A 21,103-nucleotide genomic window follows, 5' to 3' on the forward strand; every position below is an offset into this window, starting at 1 on the left:
CTTTTTATTTATACATCATCATAGATACACTTAGCCAAGTAAGAAATCAAAATCACAAGGGCATTTTCTTTAATCTGATGCATTTAGTTATTATTTCATCAAACAGGATTGAATCCTAGGTGGCTTCACTATCAGGATAGGTGACACTGACTTAATTCTCAGCCCTCTTTTGGGTTTGATTATTTGTAGACGGACATAAAGCAGAGCCTATGATACTTTATGGAACAATTAAGAGAAAAAAGCCAAATTCAGACCTTTCTTGCACTTTGTGAAACTTCTGAGGAAAATCTCTCTAGTTCAGTGGAGAAACCTAAATAGTTAAATCAACTCAGTGTGTTGATATTAATGCCCAAACACACCCTCGTGTTCTAAAGCCATGTTATTGATTATCCATGCCCTTGAGGAATTACTCTCATACACAAGCTCCGGCAATCCATTTATGTACCTTCGTCAGTTTAAAAATCATGGCCCTGATCCTGTAGGTTGCTTTATGTGAGTAAACACGTGTGCCAGTCACTACGATTAACTTCAGCAGAAACCTTCAGTTTCTCAGTTGAGTAAAATTCCACAGCAGATGTAGCTGAAGGAACAAAAAAAAGAGAGAGCAAGTCTCCCTTCTTTCCGCAGCCCTCCTGCTGTGTTTCCAAACCAAGCTGTATATTTTTTTCCCAACCCTAGGCACAAACAAAGCTCTTCACATCTACCAGCTTACAGCCAAGATTTCAGGCTTTTCTAAAAGACCCATCAGTGGACTGGCTCAAGAGTTTCCAGCTGTGATTCTAAGACCTGGTGCATGAAAACAAGATGATCTCAGCTCACAGCCTACAGGGGCTCAATGTATTTGTTATGTCTTCAGCTAAGTCTATCATATTGTTGAATCACTTGTAAACCCACCAGAATTGCAAGGGCTCTAACAGACAGGCTTGCAAAACTTTTTCCAGGTGGCTTTAAGTGTGACTAACCCCAATTGTTTGATATTTCCTCTCTGAGGAACAAGGCATCTCCAGAGCAGAGTTTGCAGAGGGGACTGTGCACCTCTGCTTCAGCACTTTGTGTTCACTGTGCTGTGTGTGTACCACACACAGGATTCACAGCCTGAGGTGGAACAACCCTGCCCCCCCTCCCTGTTTTTACTTAGGGAAGGGCAGTTAGAGCTTCAAAGCCAGACAAACAAGGAGGGAAATGGAGCAGGAGGAGATAACACCAGTTTGGCATCCAGTATTATTTAATTGGGGCAAGTGACTTCGTTTATGGCTATTTGGAGGGAGGACAAAAAGGAGGCTAAACTGGCTGCTGTCACCCACAGCTGCTAATTTGTGCTGAGAGATGGAGAAATATCAACCACACTGTTAATTTCTATATTATGGAAATTAATCCTCTCATTTGCACAGCAGGAAGCCAAATTACACCATCACATGCACAAATAAATCTGACATTTTTGAGAATTTGACATTGCACCACTGAGAGCTGGTTCCAGCCATACCTCCCACCTTACAGAGAGAGCATAAAGGTGTCTCCTCCAGCCAAAGACACTGATAGAAAAGTAGCCAGATCCTCAGCTGATGAAATTTGGCAAAGGTCTCCCAGTTTAAAGAGAACAGCTGCAATCTGCCTCCCAGAAATGCAGAAAATAAGGAAAGGTGCATTTGTGAGTGGGAGGAGAAAACATCTTTCTAAACTAGCAAGAGAAGTTGCCACTGGACCTACTGCACCTTCACATTCCAGCCTCAGTATATCCCTTGCATGTGGGTGTTGCCCATAGCTACCATAGGGAACTTTTGTCCTGAAAACATAACATCTCAACAGCACAAACATAAAATAGGAGAGGTGAGAAAAGTCTATCTGCAGTGATACAGCACTGAGAGTTACATCCTCTGTAAAAGCCACATTGTCTGTCACTTGACTTGAGTGCCAACTACAGAATGACTGAGGAACATTAGCATTTGGGAGGGAAAGTATTTCAATCATTTTTAGTTAGTTTGGTTTTATTTAGTTAAATTTAATTGTTATTCTGTATTTGAGAGTCAAAGACTTTCACATAGATCACAGACTCCCTGGGGGTGGGGAATAATCATCTGCCAACTGATTATCACTCATCCATTTTTCTCTCCTTTGTTGATCCAATCCTCTCAGAGTCTTTATTTCTAAATGTCAACTTTAAAAAGTTACTGAAAAAACACATATCTTCATTTATTGAAAAACAAATAGCCATTAGAACAATCACACTTTTTATTAAGTCACTGATTAGTGAGGGTGCTGAACACTTAGTATGTATTTCAGTAGCTAGCATAGTCTAAACTATTGATGATAAACAGCCTGATTATAACCACCCAACAAGTGCTGCTTATATCCAAAGCACTCCTATATATTTTATCAAACTCCTATAAACCAATTAAGATTGCACTTTCACTTAGGAAATGTAATTAAAAGAAAACAGAGACCTTTCACAGCAAACAGGAACTGTACATGCCAATTCAAGCCTAGCAAGATCTACATTCTATACTTAGAAATGAAAAGTGTATATTCTCACCTGACGCCAGGAGCTTGGGCCTTAGGAAAACATGCACATATTCTGAAAACAGTAACAAAAAGAGTTTGCAGCATCACCTGAAATTCCATTAAAAATGGTTGCAGAATTCCTCCTCTACCCCCTTTTTTCTTCCCCCATAGAAGCTAGTTAAGTATAACCTTGTTTGTAGTTTGTTCTTTCATATAGGAACATAATTAAGATCTGATCTGTGACCACATGCCTTAAATAAAAGGCAGCTGCTCATATGATCTGCTCATTAAGTGCTGTATTCCAAAGGCATACAAAGATGCCAAGGTAATTAACAAGGCACAAAAGCTTTGGGGAGTTAAAGATGCAATAGGAGCTGGGTTGAGACTCATCTTTATGTTTACAGGATAATAGCTAGAAGTCTATGAATGTAGATTTCATTTTAAAATATCTTTACTGTCAGGATGACATTCCAGAATTATTTTCTTTGAAAAGATACAATTTACTTTTCTACTCTTATAGTTCCTAAAAAATTATTTTTAGCGCTTCTAGGATCTATTCCTTCTCACTTCTTTTAAGCTTCAAGACTTCTTAATAATGTTTCACAGAAGGATTAAAAGTTTTTGAAAGTATGACGTTTTTCCATGTAACAAGTCATTTTTACATCACCTGCCACCTCCAAATGTCTATTTACCACCATCTCCCACACTATTGAGCTTCTTTACTTTTCTACCCTATACTTCAGCCCTAACTTTTCCAAATCTTTATACCATTACCTCGCATGGAATAAAACTCCTTCCCATTGTTATTGCACTCTAATACTCTTTATTTTCTGTTTGGACAGCTATGCAAGCATAAAGCTAAAACAGCTGGGATAACAATCTATTTATCTTTTTCTATAAACAGCATTTAGAAGAATGAAGAAGGTTTTTCCTTTTTTTTTTAAGCTCACAGGATACACAAAGTCTTCTCCAGTAACGTTGCCCAGAAGCCGAGGTGAAGGGATATGAATCATGGGAGGAGAATTTAAAAGCCACACTTGCATTAAGAGGAAATAGATCTCTTGCCACAGATGCAATTGCTTCTTCTTTAAAAGGCAAGAGAACAGGATTTCTTACAGACCAGTTAATTGGGTACATTTCACAGCTTTCCCAGTATCTATTTCTCATTGTGCCTGAAGCTAAATCCCTGGGGTCCTCCCATCTTCTCAGTAACAGGTTCATCCTTTCCCATTTTTCTTATGAAACTCTGAGTTTTCATAATATAGCTGAAGACTGAGTACCTGAACAAAAAGCCCTAGGAGAGAATCCTCACGAAGTAATCATGGTGCTGGCTGGAAAATGTCCTTTCTTTGTTTAACAATACAAAACAAAAAGTGAAATCAAAATTAAACTAAGGTTTGGAACAAGAATTTTGGGGGGCTTTTTTGTGCTTTGCACTGGCAGAAAATTCTGGCTTTCCTCTACCCACAAGGCTTCCAGCAGACTAACCAACCAGAGCATTTTCAGGAGTGTGGGGTACTATTCTTGGGTATTACCGGGTTCAGAGGAAGACCTTCAGCCAAGTCTGGAGCAAGGCTCTGTTGAGTATCCAACTAAAAAATTGACCCCTTTTTGTAAGTGGTGGCACGGGCTTGACAAGAGAGAGACTCTGTAAAATCTGTAATTAGGGCTTTTGCTGGGATACAGAAAATATCTCTCGAGTCAGCTCAAAATCAAATTAAGACCATACTTCAACATGACTCTTCCACAGTATAGCAGAGCTCCTTAACTCTGCAACGTACCACGGTTTCTCTTAAAAACGCCATCTCAAACTAACCATGCGGTACCTCCGATTTTATCAGCGTGCAGCTGGGTCTGGGGGGGCTGTGGCCCGACAAGATGCTCAGCCCAACGCCAGCCAGGATCCCCCCAGCTAACCCCTCTCCTCATGAGGACTGCAAAAGGAGTCCAGCTGGACTTCACCTCCAACACAGTTGTCACAGTCAGTTTCCTAAAATTATGAAGGATAAATGTGGGCCTTGAAGTCCTTTTAGCCAGGAGCAATAATAAACAGCTCCCTTTCTCTGGAGTCAAGAAAGGAGCATTGCGTGGAGATGAAGGAATTTTATAACAGGCCTAAACTGCAGGATTTCTTCTTTTCCCTTAGGGTGCCTGGTCCTGAAGGCCCTTCAAAGACTGAAATACAGTTCAGAGATGCTGACTTGGCTAAGTTTTCATCTGGGGGAAAAATGAGAGAAGAAAAATAAAATACCTAAGAGCTGTGTCTGCTATATAGAGAAATAATAAATACCAGATATAGATTTTTCCTTCAAACAAAATGAAGAGGACTGAAAAAGCACGAGTCTTGTTCTTATTTCTTATCAAAATTGGACAAAATTAGCTGACTCATAACAATAATAACAGCAATAATAATGATCTTGATGATGATGATGAAGCAATAGGGATATGCATTATATTAAGAAAGACTGACAACAAAATATATACCTGAACCTGAAAAATGTGGAATACGGGGAAAAAGGAAACAAATGGGCATTTCACAGAGAACAACAAACATGGGAGATAAGTCATCTGGGTGACCACTGAAGCAGGGAAAAAAAATGAATTTGAAAAGCAGACGGATTTTCAAGTCAAGGGGAGGGAGGCCTGAATGAATCAGCAGACGGAATCAACGGCAGTGGGGAGATGAACGTTAAAATCTTTAGCAGCCTTTCTGGAAATGTGAAAAGCTCAGCGACTTGTGGTACTGTTTTCTCAATGCCTGGCCATTGCTTCGTTCCAGTGATTCGCGCGGGCTCTCGCTGTCTCAGCTGTCTCCCCAGCCGCCCCGCAGAGCCCACACAGCGCCCGAGGAGCTGTCAGCAGCTCACAGCGGCTGGATGCAGCTGAGGGCAGAGGGCACAGGTTTGTGCTGTCAAACAGCAGGACGCAATGGGATCAGACATATCCAACACCGATCTCACAGGCTATACATATTTGTGCATTAATGTATGGTGGTGGAAGTGGAGATGCAAACCTCCTGGAATGAAAACTTCTTGTCCAGTTACTTCAGTCAAAAAGTGCTTGTCTGCTTTTCTAATGCCCTGAGATGGCTGGTAGAAGTATTACTGAAATTATCCCATTTCAGCCACACAGTGTAAGTGTTCCTATTCATCACTACACAGTTTGGTCCTTACCTCAAAGACTCGCCCTCTGCATTATATATGAGGAATTTACTCTGTCACAGAATGTACTCCCCTGTGTCAACCACCTTTCATCCCCAGTGGTCTCATGAAAAAAAAAAAAGAAAAATTATCCTTAAGCACGCACATTAAGAAATGGAAAAGTGTGAAGAAAATAGCTGAATAATTCAAACTGCTCCTCAGATCTTCATGATCATTTTAACCCTGATTTGCTTTACACCATTTTTTAAAGAGGCATTTGATTTTTATTTATTTTTTTTACAACAGTTCCTAGATAAAGCAGAGAATTAGACTGCACATTTTAACGGAATAGATGCCCCAATGCTTTTTGAATGCTGCTTTCCCAGTCTCCTAAAAGCCTCATCTCCAAGACTAGGAATCCGATTCTGATGCATCAGAGTTTCTGCAGATGGTGTAAGCTGCAATGTTGGTTTTGACAAAGGGGCATCTCTTTTCTAATAAATAGGAAATAGACTGAAAATGCTCAAGACATCTCTCCAAAGCAACTAAATGTTCAGTAATAATTTTTTGTCTCTTCCAAGGTGCAACAGAATCAATGATCTAGAAGGGGAAAGCTCACAAAACCATTACTACTGTTCAGCCCTCCTTCATGCTTTATTCTCTCATCACTTTGGTCATTCAATTTCCAGCATCCTACTGAGTCTGGTAGATATTTAAGAGCAGAGAAATCAGAAAAATTCTCATAATAAAACTGCTGATTGCTAAAGAAATACAATGTTCTGGCTGATGGAAGTCTAAGACATTTCTGCAGCACTGGGCCACCTCCTACTTTAAATCACTTTGTCTCTTGGGTAAAATATGACTAAGCTTTCATGAGGTTACTACCCCTACAGTAACGACAGTCCTATTTCCTCTTATGGTCCCATGCCTCATCTTTGCATCAGCAGAAAATCTCGTTTCTCACTTCTGTATGTCATTCACTTTCATGAACACACAGATCCCACAGTCTAAATGTGACAGATTTTTTGCCCGTTGCCTCAGAATATCCAGTGCTGGTGATTTAGTGCTTGGAAACAACTCTGGGAACCTTTCTGCACGCCTTCTTGGTAGGCTGGAAAAATATCTGTGAGAAGAGACTTGCAAGGATAAATCAAAGTGTGAGAGACTTTACTAAACTAGAGCAATTTTTATAGCATTTAGATGATACCGCAGCACTGTTAACCAGAGTGTAAATGATTGAACAGGTGATGAATCCCTTAGAGGAAAAAGCCATTAGGAGGTTTTAAATCCATAAAAAAAACAGTATTATGTGCTATAAAGAGCAACAAGATGTCCTTTTCTTCCCTTTCTAATACAATCCTCATCAGATTACTGCTATACAGTCTTCCCAAGGCATTTTATCAACACATGCTAAACAACACCTGTGTTGAATTTCAAAATGATTTTCAAATTAGCATTTGAAGTGAAATGCTGCTGATAGGCTCCATTTTCCTCCACATGAGGATCTCATCTTAGCCTACCAAGAGAATGCAGAATGTAGTTATTGGCAACTGCATTTGACATATCTTTCACTTCCCAACCAACTCTTCTAGTAGATTAGATTTCACAAATCCAGTGAAATCCTTTTCTCACAATTTATGTCTCCATAAATAACAGTGGTTAGGATATTCATTCGCAAAGGACGCACTCTCTGTCCTCAAGCTGCTTAATGTGGACAAGAGATTCCAACACAAGTTTTCTGTCTCTCAAGCAGAGTATCTGAGTCAAAAAGCTTATTATATCTCCTCAGCTGTGTCCTCTGAAACTGTTCAGCTGTGTCCTCTGAAACTGTCCAACTTTGTTTAACTAATTAAATAACCACTGGAGCAGTAACCTGGCTTTTCTCTCTCATGCTTGACTTCCCTAACCTCTTTCTTGTCCAATGAATGTTTAATTACTGAGGTAAAGTGAAACATATGCAAGAGGAGAGATGAGGAGAGCTTGCCCACGGCATGTATGATAGCCTACTTATTCAGGCAGTCCAACGAGCAAGTGGGCAAGATAGGTTTAAGCATCTACTTCAAATCTTCTGAACTCAGACCTTACAAAAACTAGGAACCCATTCTCGAAAGTGGTCTGTGGCTAATTAAGAGGTACAGTCCAGTTAGCTTGTGTTTTTGAAACTTACTTAAGACTCTAAGCTAATAATTTTCACTTTCACCACCACCTTCCACACCTGAGATGCCCCCATGCAGCCCTTCAGGTGGTCATCCACTGTATTTAACTTCAAGCTCTATAGATGAACTTTTAGAGTTAGAAGACTGCCTTCTTTAGGCCTCTATGAAAATTGGTAAATCTTCCATGAGAATCTTCTTCATAGCATAGCTGGTATACAGTCACTAATGTAAAAACTTCCACCATCTGCTCTTTCAGTAAATCAAAAAATAATATACTCAGTAGAGCAGGTACTGAATGAAAACAAAATCTGTGTAGGTCTATAACCTATAAGGAAAAGACAGTACTCTCTAGAAAGAAGTACATATTTTAGATGGAAAAATGGCCTTTGGTTTCTTCTCACTGACTCTACGGGTGTTAGGGGCTATAGTCTTCCACTACAGGGACTCTTAGTCAGAATGAATTTGGACCATGAATCAAAACCCCATGCAGAAGAATGAAATCAAACCTCACTCTCGGTCCTTAAATCTGAGACAGGTTAAAATGTAAGGAACATTGTGAAACTCTGGGTCAATTTATACTAGACATTTGCTGTTAGCAGCTCCCCATGAGAAATGAACTCAGCCTGGGACTCAAAACAGCAGAGGCCAGGGCCCAGCAGAGTACACACTGAAGCAAAAGGACAGCTTTAGTTATGCCTGTGGTCCTTTGGCTCTAGCAAGCATTATTCTACATCGTGGAGCCCAGGCAGTCCTTCCCAACACAGAGGAGGCATGTGCTGACCTCGACCAGCTCTAGCAAAGTGTAAACTTTAACAAAGGGTAATTAGGATCCCGTAAGAATGCAACCTCTTTAACAACCCCTGCCAATGATATTTTCTCCCATATCCATTAAGTTTTCAGAAGCATCAGTATTGAGTCGCCCTTGTCAAAAGAGAGTAAATCCTCTGTGGAAGATTTCCTGTGTCTGCTGCCCACCATGCAGGTGACCCCTGAACGAGCACATTGCCACTTTCATGCTTCAAATTCTGCTTCTCTCCTTCTTTCACAGCAACTGCCTCCTTTCTCTTCTCAGCAAAGTAACCAGCTGTCTGCAATTTAATTGGGACAGTGAGAACTGCTCTAAGACTTGACTACTTCAAGAAAGCAAGCAAAACCTCCCCTCTTAGTGCCCTGCTGAGGCTGCCGCTTCTTTGACTTAAAGTTTTTGTTTGTTTGTTTTCTCCTCAGCCTGCTGCTTCTCAGCAGTTTCTCTCCTGTATGAATTCTGCTTGTGTGTCCTTTATAGTCTGGGAGGTGAGCTGAGTTTTCGTTTTCTCCTAAGTCTCACAAGTGTTCTCTAAAATAATGCAGGTCAAGGAAATAGAAGCATGCCTATTTTGTAGCTGAATTTGAGAAGCAAAGGCTGCTTTAACCCAACCTGCCTGTCATGAATGGAAGTTGTCACAGATCATTCTAAAGGAAAGGAAAACCATATATCGGGTGGATAGTCTCCTTGTCTGTTATCTCAGTTGTCAACCAGAAGGAAAAGGACATAGCAGAAAGGTGGCAGCAAAATAATGATGTTTTTAATTGCTTGCTGGATTAGGAACAATCTTTCCTATGGAAAGAGAAATCTATTGTTAATGCTAATTATTGCAAGATTTAGTGGCACTGCTATCTTCCCTCCAAAATATGAGCCACACTTTGCTGCATGCTGTCCTTTTGGGATCCCATTCAGCAAAGCAGTGAAACAGAGAGCAGGATTGACTTCCCTGATTTCAACAGGACTATTCACACACTTACAGTGATGCAAACGTTTAAGAATTTTGCTGAAAAAGGGTTAAACTACTTTTTCTTATTCTTTCATGTTGCTTACAATAATGTGTCCCACTATTTCCTGCTGTTTCTTCTATATTTTCTGATTATAACAGTTCTTCATCTCTGAGTTGCTAGTGTGCCCATTGTAGTGAAACAGAAGTAATGAATTAATTCACTTGGACATTCTTGTCTTTACCTGATGAAAGAGGCAATAATCCATGCAAGTAAATCAGGCTTCCTCTCTCAGTGAAATATTCTGTTTCAGTTTAGTGTATTTTTTACACAGTTTGTACACAAGCCATATCCATCCCAGGCTGGCAGATGAAATCCCATCACATTCACTTCTTGTTACGATGAGATGTCATATTCACTATAAAAGAGAAGATGCTGCCACCCCATAATAAGAACAAACCTACGCTAAACCTGCCATTTCCAAGAACCTGTAAGCAGTGTACCCAGGCCAGACTATCAGTAGGTATTTCTATCCGTGTTCTCGCAAGGACAGGACCCTTCCCTTTTGTAAGGAGACCCTTTCTTTTCCTTCACTGTGGTTCTCTTTTGCTTTCTTATCCTAAACAACTCTCTTCTTGAAACCCAGCGTGCAACAGGAATATTCCAAAAGGCTAAAAATGTGCATATACTGTGTTCCAGTGGGAAGCCTGTAGCAGACCAACATACCTGCCCTTCTTGAATGTTGCCCAGCCATGTGGTAGAGCTACTGCTTGGAAAAGGGGCACAAACCAAGTTCTGAGATATAATTTATGTGAGTGTTCTGAACTTTTTAACCCAAGCATTCTGTGATCCTGAGCTAATGCAGTAGGGACAGAAAGGCGATGATGCTGCCACCTCTTCCGATGCCCACTCTGCAACAAGGTGTAAGAAAGAGAAAATCTCTTCAGGGAGCATTCTTAATGGGGCAACGAACTAAGTGAATATCTGACATTCAGAAAGTTCTCATATTTTGAACGAGAAACATTTTCCATTCTCACAAGAATGAGTATTGCCAGACTTTTCAGGCATTTCTATATCTATGTCTGTCTGTGTGTTACAGTCTCTGTAGTGCATAGTATAGGATCATGATGGGCAAAAAGGTGGTATTATAATGAGGAAAAATAGCTCCTTCTCATTCAAAAACCTGTGTGAACACACTATCCTGTATTACATATGAGGTCAGATGAGGAGTATAGTGTACTCTGGGCTTAAAATCTTCAGAAGCATCTATGGGATACTCATTCTTTCTATAGTTCAATTAGATGAAGTGCAGACAAATAATGGATTGCATCTTATGTAGGACTGCAGAGAAAAAAAAAAAAGAAAAAAAAAGGTTTCCCCAGTTGTTCTAGTCACTAAGCTAATGTTACCTATGTCTTTAATGTGAAATTATTCTCTAATGATGTAACTACTGATCACCTTTTCATATCTATCACAAACATGGCATCTATTTTCAGGACCAACAAATTGATTGTGAGTGATCACGCAGTGCAGAGCAGGGCAGTGTATATGATCTTTATGTTCTGCAAGGTCAATGAAAGAAGCAGCATTTTTGCTAGGAAGGAGCATTAACTTTTTCCTCATCTTGTAAAAATTTGAAACCCAATTTCAGCTTTGCCTAGAGCTTCTAATTTTTTTTTCTATTTTGATCTAAGTTTCCCTGCAACTTCAAAAGTAGGGGTTTTAATTTGCTTATCTTATCATTAATTTACATGTCACTCTGGCTTTTGTGTTTCTCTGCTGTTTCCCAGTTTAAAATCTTAACTAAAATGAATGTGTTTAATAACCTTGCTGCAATCTAATAATCAATTGGAATAAATCTTCATCTTTTTTTTTTAACATTTTGAAGCTCCATCAAGAAATAACACACACACATACACACACAAATTAAACTCAAAACAAAGGAAATTAGAAAAACAGGATAATTTTTCTTGTTGTATTTTATGTTTTGGTTATTTGCTTTGGGATTATGTTGTTATTTTTTTTCCAGGTCTTTATCTTTGCTCTGTAGGCAAATAGCTTTATGAAAGTATTAGAAGTGGCCTTTTGACAGCTAAATAGGATAGAAGCAAAATTTCCATTTTATTCAAAACTGCCTTCACAAACCATGCAATTTTCCTTATCCAGCCAGTTTAAGTTCAAAGCTTCTCTAGTGATATCACACTCAGTCAAATCCGACAGGTTATTTCTATTAAAGTTTGGGGTTGAATGGAGACTAACTAGAATGTCGATTCTATTGTTAATATTTCATTCCAGTGGCAGAATGCAGTAGCTTGGATGAATTTAAGATGATAAAATTTATAACATTTCTTGAATGGAAAAACTATTTGTTTATATAGTTCAATTTGTTTAAATAAATAAAATAATATTTCTCCTGATGCCCTTAAGTGATATTTTCTCTGTAATTGCCTTTCATTATTTTTGTCAGCATGGCCTTAATAATTTGGCAATGTTATCATTTGTTCTTTAAAACATTTTGTTGTACCCTTATATCCTGACCCATATTTTAAATGACCGATGCTGTGAACTTAGCATTTCTTGTTATCTTACTAAAGGAAAACACACTTCTCTGTTTAAGTTCATGAGGAAAACATTGTGTATTTAACATCTCCCTGACATCAGTTGCACTTTAGAACTCTTTTTTTTTTTTACCCTAATGTAGTGGAATCTCATTCATTGCTTTTCTCTTTCTTTCCCTTTAACTGGTATTCTCTGGCAGGATCAGCTTATTACTAGAGGAGGGATGAGAAAATACTAATTCTTGCAGGTTTGATTTTGTTCTTCGCCTATTAATCTGCATCTGAAGAAAGACAATAACATAACTGACAACTGAGTGCTTTTGTGAATCAAAGGATATTTAAATGGGAAGGAGTGGGCTTATCCTCTAAAAGAACATGTATTTTCTGCAATGAGAATGTAACTTTAAAATGTAAAAATGTCACATTATAAAAACAGATGGGGTAGACAGGCAATTTTTATCCAAATGCTACTTAAATTCTCATGTATTGTTAATGTTTACCATCCTGGTAGATAACTAATCAAACATTATTTGAAAAATTTCATATAATATATATAACATATTTTTGACAACTGGAGTGAAGTATACTAGCATGCAGAGGACAACTTAAAACTCTCATGAAACTAATGTCACATGTGAGGCTTTTCAGAGCCTGTCTTGAGAGGGCAGATCTCAGGTTTAGGATGAGATTGAAGCTTGAAAAGTTAAACCAGACTTCTTAACTGTTTCTGCATTGATCTCTGTCTATGGATCAATCATTTTCATCAATTTCCTAGCTGTAAGATCCTTATTGAGTTACATTCATCCAACTGTGTGACGTGTTTTGTGGTCAGTGATAGAGTTATCATTTGTACCAGTCCTCTGTCTCAGGAAATCTAAAAAACACCTTTGCAAAGCAGAACACAAAAGATGTTTTTGTGAAAATGGTGTGTACACATGAATTTGAACAAACAAGTTAGCATGTGCAGACTCACTGCTCAGGTAAGAATGTGCCTGCTGAACCTGTCAGAGCTAAATACCCTTTGGAAAGGATGTGGAGGTTTGACACTAGTCAGGGTGATTTTGACAAGCTAACTCTTAAAGTTCAAGGAGTAGTAATATTTAATTTTGCCTTCCTTCTAAGAAAATAATAAAACGGAAACTAACATTTTGATTACAGCCAGATGATAATCCAAGTAAAAATAACTCTTTGTTTCCTTGTTTATAAACTATATTTGTAAACAAGTTTCTTGTTTTCTGTATATTTTCACTCCAGACACTATTCTTGGATTTTGATCACTTAGTGAATGATGTGTTGTAGTGTGAATTTTGGTATAGGCCTATTTCAATTTTCTTACTGCTGACTCCTTCCCTTTTTGGCTGATTTATTCAGTGTACGGCTAGAGAAGGAACTGCAAATGACAAAATGGAATAGACAACCTGGAGCTTGTCTTCAGGGAATATTCAAGCATTTGAGCTTAGTATTTGCTATTCATGAGCATTTTTCTCCAGCTATGCTCTGCTGCCCAAGTGTTCCCAGAAAGTAAACGTGGCACCATTTAAACATGAACAACATCAAAAATGACATCATCACCCTATCTTATCAGAAAACCTGATCATATTCCAAATTCAATCATATATTAATGAATTTATTTTTTCTTGTTATTTAGTTATTGTCTTAAACAAGTTACCAACCATGAAGTCAAGTCTATGAGCAGCTATCAAGCTTTGAATCTAATAGTTATCCCAGAAAATCTCTAAACCACTGTTCACCAGGAGATGGGGAGCAGGATAAAACACAGAGGCTACATAACGAGGGAAAGAATCACATTACACTGCGCAGCCTGTACTGGTTTTTCCCTATGCATCCAAAATATTGACCATTTGGGGGGCATTGTATTAGGCTAGCAGTACTCTTGGTCTGAGAACAGCCATTCTTCTGTTCTTATTTTCTGATAGTTATTCAAGGAATCTAATCAATATTGCTTCTGAAATGGAACCACTGAAAAGATACCTATTTTTTAACAAAATCACCTCTATCTCTAATTTATTTGCTAGAGTCCAGGTGAAACTTTAAGATAACAGAAGTCATCTTCAGAGAACAGTTTTGAACAACACCTGTGAAAAGCACCGATGTCTTCTGGGCAATTATGAGCATGAAGTGGAAGGCGTTTATGACTTTCTCTTCAGCATGTTTCCACAGGGTCAATGTGTATGCTCCTTTCCAAGCTTTTTTCAAGACCAAATATGTTTTTCTGTGGTGACTTGAGGTGTCAGAAGCTGTTTCAAATGGGATTCAGCTGAAACTCATGTAATCTCACAGTACGGTTTTAGATGCCTTCAGACATCATGCATGGCATCCATCTGCAACTCCAATAGGACAGAGATCTTCCTAGGCTTATATCCGTCCATATTCTGTTTTAATGAAAATCTGGGTAACCACAGTAAGATAAAGCCCAGGACACCCAGAGAATGATACACACCTAAGATTATTAATAACCTTCAGCAGACAGCTAAATCCTCATCCATTCATGTTTCAGTGTGATGGATCCAGGTATCACATCAGTGAGTCCTTACAGACAAATTGCAGCAATGGCCAGTTTCATACAGGCAATCCCATAAATTTTTCTTGTCCTGGAATTTTCTAACCTAATTTCATAGCCCTGGAAACACAGCAATCTATCTAGGTGTATTGACTGGACTGAATTTACTCAGGTCATTTGAAAGATAAAGGTCACATACATACCAGGCCTCTGGACCGCATTTATTAACAGCATCCTCCTGACTTTCAACATCATTAGTGTCATCTGGACCAACACTGGAGTAAATGAAATGTGGCAGAACAAAAGACTGTTGCCAAGAGTGTAGATGTACATAAGTGATACACAGGGAGGTTCAGCCTTATTAGCCCCTGAAAAACCACACTGTTCCACAAAGTCAGTAACCAGCATAGCCTTTGCACAGGAGACTCTCCAGCCTGGTGATTTTATAGCACTTTTAATCGAAGAGAGAATAAAAAGGAAATTGCTGACCTGAGGTTTATACAGCAATATTTATATACAAGGCACAAGTTCTCGGCAGGGGCATGTTTATTGCTATTTAATATTCACATTTCAGGAGCATGCAAAACGCAAACTGACAGAGAGTCCCTAGTGAGAACTATTGTACATGTGTTCATTATTGTTATTTTTGGAAATAGCTCTAGATAACTAGTGACTTTCTTACAGCAGCCTGGAATCTGCATGGGTGACTCAATTGTCAGGGACCAAGCAGCTGCCTGCAGGAAATACATGGCCAAGTGCAAATGCTTTCTGATTACAAAATTATTACACTGTCTGTGAGACCTCTGTTAAACAGCTCTGAACACAGCCAATGTTGACATGGTATTACAGCAATGGTTTCTTTGTAGCTTTTGTCAGGATTTGATGGCAGTCAATAAGAGAGTTTGGTAAAACTGTACCTGTGCTCATGAGAAAAAATTTTGGGAGTAATTTTTGTCAACATTCTCTATTAAAGAATTCTTTTTTTAAAAAAAGTATACTCTGAACTTCAAAAATTTTATTCCCAAAATGTTATTTCAAAAGTTGAGGGTTTTGAACATTATCTGCCATGACCTTGAGAAAATATAGGCAAGGTCTACCTTGTAGGTTGGGCAGCACCCCATGGCAAACACCAACATAATCTGCTGTTTAAGTTGCACAGAAAAATTCCTTGAGAATTAGCTAACTTGGTCTTCATGCACCAGTAAGATGTATTAGCCAGGTCTTAATTTGTTAAGGCAGAGTGTTGCACTGATACAGATCCAACGCTTCCAGACACATAGCCCCTGTGACATCTTCTTCACCCTATAGCATTCAACGTGCAGCAATGTTTCATTGCTTTGAGCTCTCATCCTCCCAGTCTTCCCTGTGGGTTTATATTTCCCATGGTTCAACAAAGTCTTCTCTGTTGTTTGCTTACCATATCTACTATGGGAATCCTGGCATAACAAAAAACACAGAAGAAATGATCTAGGTGGGAATCCCTGGCAACAACGATGAAAGGAAAATGCAGGATACTCAAAGTTCCACAAAGTGCTGTCACAATTCTTTAAGACTGAGGCTGTCAAGAGAAGAGAGGCTTCCAAGGGGGGAAGAAAAAGAAGAAGAGAAAAAAAAAGCCTTTAAAGACTTAAAAAAAATATTCCAGAGAAAACTTTCCAGCAAAACTTCTTTCACTTCAGAAAATAAAATTCCTTCCATTTTTACATTCCAGTCACGGAGTGCTGAAGAGAAGACCTCCCAGAGAGAATAAACAGATGCCAGTGCAGAAAACCATGCCAGGAAGGATTTGATTTGTATTGAGGCTTCTTCAGATTGCAGGTTTCACAGTACTCATTCAGATATACCTTCTTGCTGAGAGCTTTGTTTAATGCATGCTTCAAAAAGGAGCTTTTAGTGCAGCTCTTAAAAATAAGATTCTTTTAGAACTTTGTAAAGCTTATCATTTGAGCAACATGCCACTGAAAGGTAAATGTGAGGTTCAGTTCTCGTGGATAGTCGAGACTGAGAGACTCTTACATTCCGCCGCAGTCCCCATGTGTTCGCTATAACTGCATATCACACATGGGAACTGAGGCTCACCTCAAATTCATACATGCAATGCCAGAAGATGTTATTCACCCAGAGGTGATCTGAGGGGAGAAGACATATTCTTCTGCTTCCGTTGCACATTTTGTATCACTTCAATAATATCCTGCTGGAATGAGGTGACAGAGACTACAGGGGAAGTGTAAAATGTTGCACCGGAGAAAATTTAGAGGAGAAAATACATTGGCAGAGTCCTTTGGGAATTGTCTAGTCCTCCCTCTTGTCCCGTGGCAGGATGGGCTAATCTTAAACTATTCCTGGCAAGGACTTTACACAGATGGAGACTCCAGAGTATCATAGACTAAACAACTCCGACAAGTCAGCCTCCTTTCTCTTACAAAGTTGTTTCCCGGATATCTAAACCAAATCTCCCTTGCTGAAATTTAAACTCAGTATGTCTTTTTCTACAGGAGCCATAGAAAAAAAATTATTCCTTCCTCTCTGGGAGCTGTGTCTTACATATTTGAAGACTTCTCTCATGTCGTCCCTCTTCTTCTCCTCTCCTAGATTAGATAACCTACAAATATATTTTCCCTTTCACAGTATATTGCATGGGCTAGTGAAATCCAGGAATCAATTACATAGAATACAAGGGACTTGAATGACAGCATAACAGGATACAATACTCAGCATTGTGTCTGAACGAACAGCATGTGAATACTTATTTAACTTCAGTATTTGCCTATGGTGCATTATGGTTTTATCTAATTAATTACTTGTGAAGTGCTTGATTGCGATAGCAGTGAATGTCTTTCCTGCCCACTCTTATCACTTGCTTAAAACTATTCTGTTCAGCTGAGATACACATGCATCTGAAAGCTCATTTAGATACTAGGTACCAAACAGTGGATTCTCATTCCTGGTTTGGTTTTTTTTTTTCAGAACCTGTTATCTGATGATCATAGCTACTAAATAAGGCCTCTTAATACCTCCAGCAGATCAGATTATTCAGAATTCAAATGAGAGGGGAAAAAAAAGCAGCCTGAAGTGTTTGTTCATTTCCCTGTTTTTAAGATCTTTCTCATCTCTTCTCTTTTTGTGCCAAGCCTTCAAGATGTAATTGGAAATGTTGGATACACTCCTTCAAAAATGTTCTCTGAACAAATTACCAAGTACCATTCTGTGAAATGAATGGATCACAAAGAGCAGCACTTCCTCAAAGGAAAGCAGGCAAACTGATATTGAAGTATTTGGTCTCTTATTGGTTGTCACTCACTTCCTCAGAACATTCTTGGGAATGGAATTATTTTATTTCTTGATTGTTTCCCGAGCAAGGCTCTTTATGCAGTTCTCCTAATTTCAATTTTAATTGCATGTTTTCATTCATTCCTGTGTAAAGTTTCATTTTAAAGACATTCACATCTGGGAGATGGCTTGATCTTTGCCAAATGTATTCTCTTGTCTGCTGTTTTGTGAACCGTTATTGTATTAGGATTTTTGTTCATCAATCATACATGTATACCAGCCTACATCTTTAAAATGTAAGGGCCAGAATTATAACAAAGAAATAAAACTTTAAAACCCCAGCAGATCTAAAAGGCCAGCAGAGAAAAAATTTGCTTGTCCAAAGTGAGGTATATCAATCACATTATTTCCCAATCTCCTTAGTCATGTAGCAACAAATTTGTCATGTGTGAGCTGTGTTACAAAGTATTTATCCATAAACACAGATGATGGGCTCAGCAGAGATCTGAGAAAAGTGTTTCATCCTTAGGTGATGAGCCTGTGAGCTCTATCATGGCACACAGCAGTGTGATCGGAGCTGCTGGTATCAGCATGGGTACAAATAAGCTTAGTGACCCAATGAGCTATTACTGTCCTAACAGGGTAGTGAAAATGGCCTTATGAAGCATCCTGGATCTTTATATCAATGATGAGCTTTATATCTATATATCTTATATATAACATCTTTATATTAATACTAAGCCAGAATCAAAGAAAGGAAGACTTCAATCCACATGCATCTGAACTTCGGAGGTTTCATAGCAGCAGATTATGGTGCATCCACTCTGACCCAGAAATAGCAACCGGGAACTCCTGAAAGAGATTTGGTTGTGGGATATGAATGATGTAAAGGGACTTCAGGAGAATGACGATTGTGTGTAAAAGGTCTGTTATAGGGCTAAAGTGGCAATTGTATAATGCTTTCACTCCAAAAAGAGTGTATAATGCTTTCACTCCAAAACAGTTTAGCATTGCTGTCATTTTCCATCTTTACAGGGCCCTGTGTGGACGTAAGATACATCCTCTCACACCAAATCTCAAGGAAACAGCTACAATGGGAAGATGCTCAGGGAAGCGGCAGAGAGCTGAAAGTAGATCTTGAAGGATCCAGCTATGAAAAGTCAGGACAGCATTACCTTTTGCAGGCTGTGAATCACCCACAGAGGCACTCGTTCATAACCCTGAGGCCACGCTGATGTTTGGTCCTGAAGACAGCACTCCCTGGACGATAAAGGAGTAGGATTGCTCCAGGTGTCCAGGTCCATGCCAAATGGCAGAATATCAACTGGCTGATTTAAGCAGAATAAACAGTAATATATTAACCCAAAATAGTCTGTGCAAGGGTCATCCTCCTCATACTGCTGGTAATAAAGCACAAGAATTGCAGGGGAAAAACTGCCAGGCCTCTTATATAACACAGCTACAATCATGGGATTTCTCCTCTCCTAGAAAAGGTTATCTTCAGTTAGCAGAAAAAAGAAAAAAAAAACCAAAATTGGCACATACTTTGCTATTATTTTCCAGATGTAAATGAATAGCGAGGCTGAGCATGGAAGAATAATTAAATGCTGTAGTAATTATATTGATTAATACCTGGATCATGTCTGACATTTGTAATATAAACTGAAGGACAACCCACAACATGGATATGTGTGGCTATGACATTTCTTAAAGTGCCTTCAGAGATTGAAATCATTAGATAAATGTGAGTCGTTACAGAGTTATCTTTGTGTTTTCCCCTTTAAGAATCTTTTTGCAGTGACTGGAGAAATAAGGGAAAGAGATGATGTTTGGAAGCTTTTATGAAAAGTCCTTTTGTTTTCTGGCTGCTTCAACATCTAAGCAAAGAGCATCTGAAGAGACAAACAAAAACATTCTTGTCTTTTGAGTTCAGAGCAATGCACACAGCCGTGGAATATATTCCTCTGCTGCTGCGCAAGGTGGACACACTGTCACCTTGCAACGTTCAGCCCTGGGGACCAGCTGTCTGAAACCCAAGGCCTAGTTTGGTTCAACAGAGCTGTGTGACCTTGGCTAAGTTTCACTGAGAAAATTGTTGCTAAGGTGTGGGAAAGTCCATGAGCTGAAGTCATGCAAGATAAGAAAAGCAAAAACACAGACAAAATTGTAATGGTTGAGATGGTGATAATTAGGAGCTCAAGGATTCAAGAGGAAAAATACTGACAAGAAAAGCTGAAACTCCTAAAGGAAAAGGGAGAAAGCTAAGAATCAGAAGATGTTCTTCAATTGACAAACAGCCCACTCATAGGAGTGATGGAGATCTGCCTTTCCTCACCATTCTCATGATTGCCTGGACAGAAAAGACAGCCCAAGTGGCTCAACAGGGTGATGAACTTGTTCATGCTTAGACTCATAGCACAAGTCTTACCCACCTCCTGTGAGCAGTAGCAAATAAACAATTCTATTCTTAAACTTAGTAATATGCTGACTGCAGATACTCTTTGCTCATGGGGAAAGGCACCCATACAAAAGTGACCAAGGGAGAGATGGAGGGGAGGTTACAATCTTTGTCACTTTTTGCAGACCCTAGAAGCTCAGTCATGCCCAGGATTGTGCTAGCTTCTGTCCAAGCACAGAACAAGCACTGAAAGACTGTTCCTTCCCACATGGCATCCAGCCAAAGTACTCATCAAAAGAGGCTTTGACCCCATAGACTTCTGCATTGTTAACAGAGACCACAGTTACTATTTCCATTTGCTTAACAAAGCAGCTCCACCAAGGAAGCAGTCCTGTTAGCAGGCTTAGGGTGAAGAGTAGGCACAGATTTCCATGGACAGGTTCCTCCTGTATCTCAAAAAAGGCCACAGAAGAATACAGATACCTGAGGAGAACCACACTGGTAGGGGATGTGCCTCAGACAGACACAGCACTTGTCTTGGGGCTGCTCCTGCTGCAAATAGGATTTTGCATACTTTCCTTAGGTGCTGCTCAAAGGACAGCCCAGATTAGCAATGGTGAAATGTGCCCATAGGCGAGATGACTTGGGAAAGCGTCTGAAGGTGGAAGAGATTTTGAACATTTGGCTGTTTTCTGGCTACAGATCAGGTATAGGAGGTTGAATGAAACTCCCTGGTTTTTAATAGGGGTGCAATTCAAATGACGTTAAAGTCAGCATGAGTCTTTCCAGGAATTTCGGGATCCTTCCAAAAC

Source organism: Gavia stellata, chromosome 8 (assembly GCF_030936135.1).
Source record: "Gavia stellata isolate bGavSte3 chromosome 8, bGavSte3.hap2, whole genome shotgun sequence".
NCBI classification, from domain to species: Eukaryota; Metazoa; Chordata; class Aves; order Gaviiformes; family Gaviidae; genus Gavia; species Gavia stellata.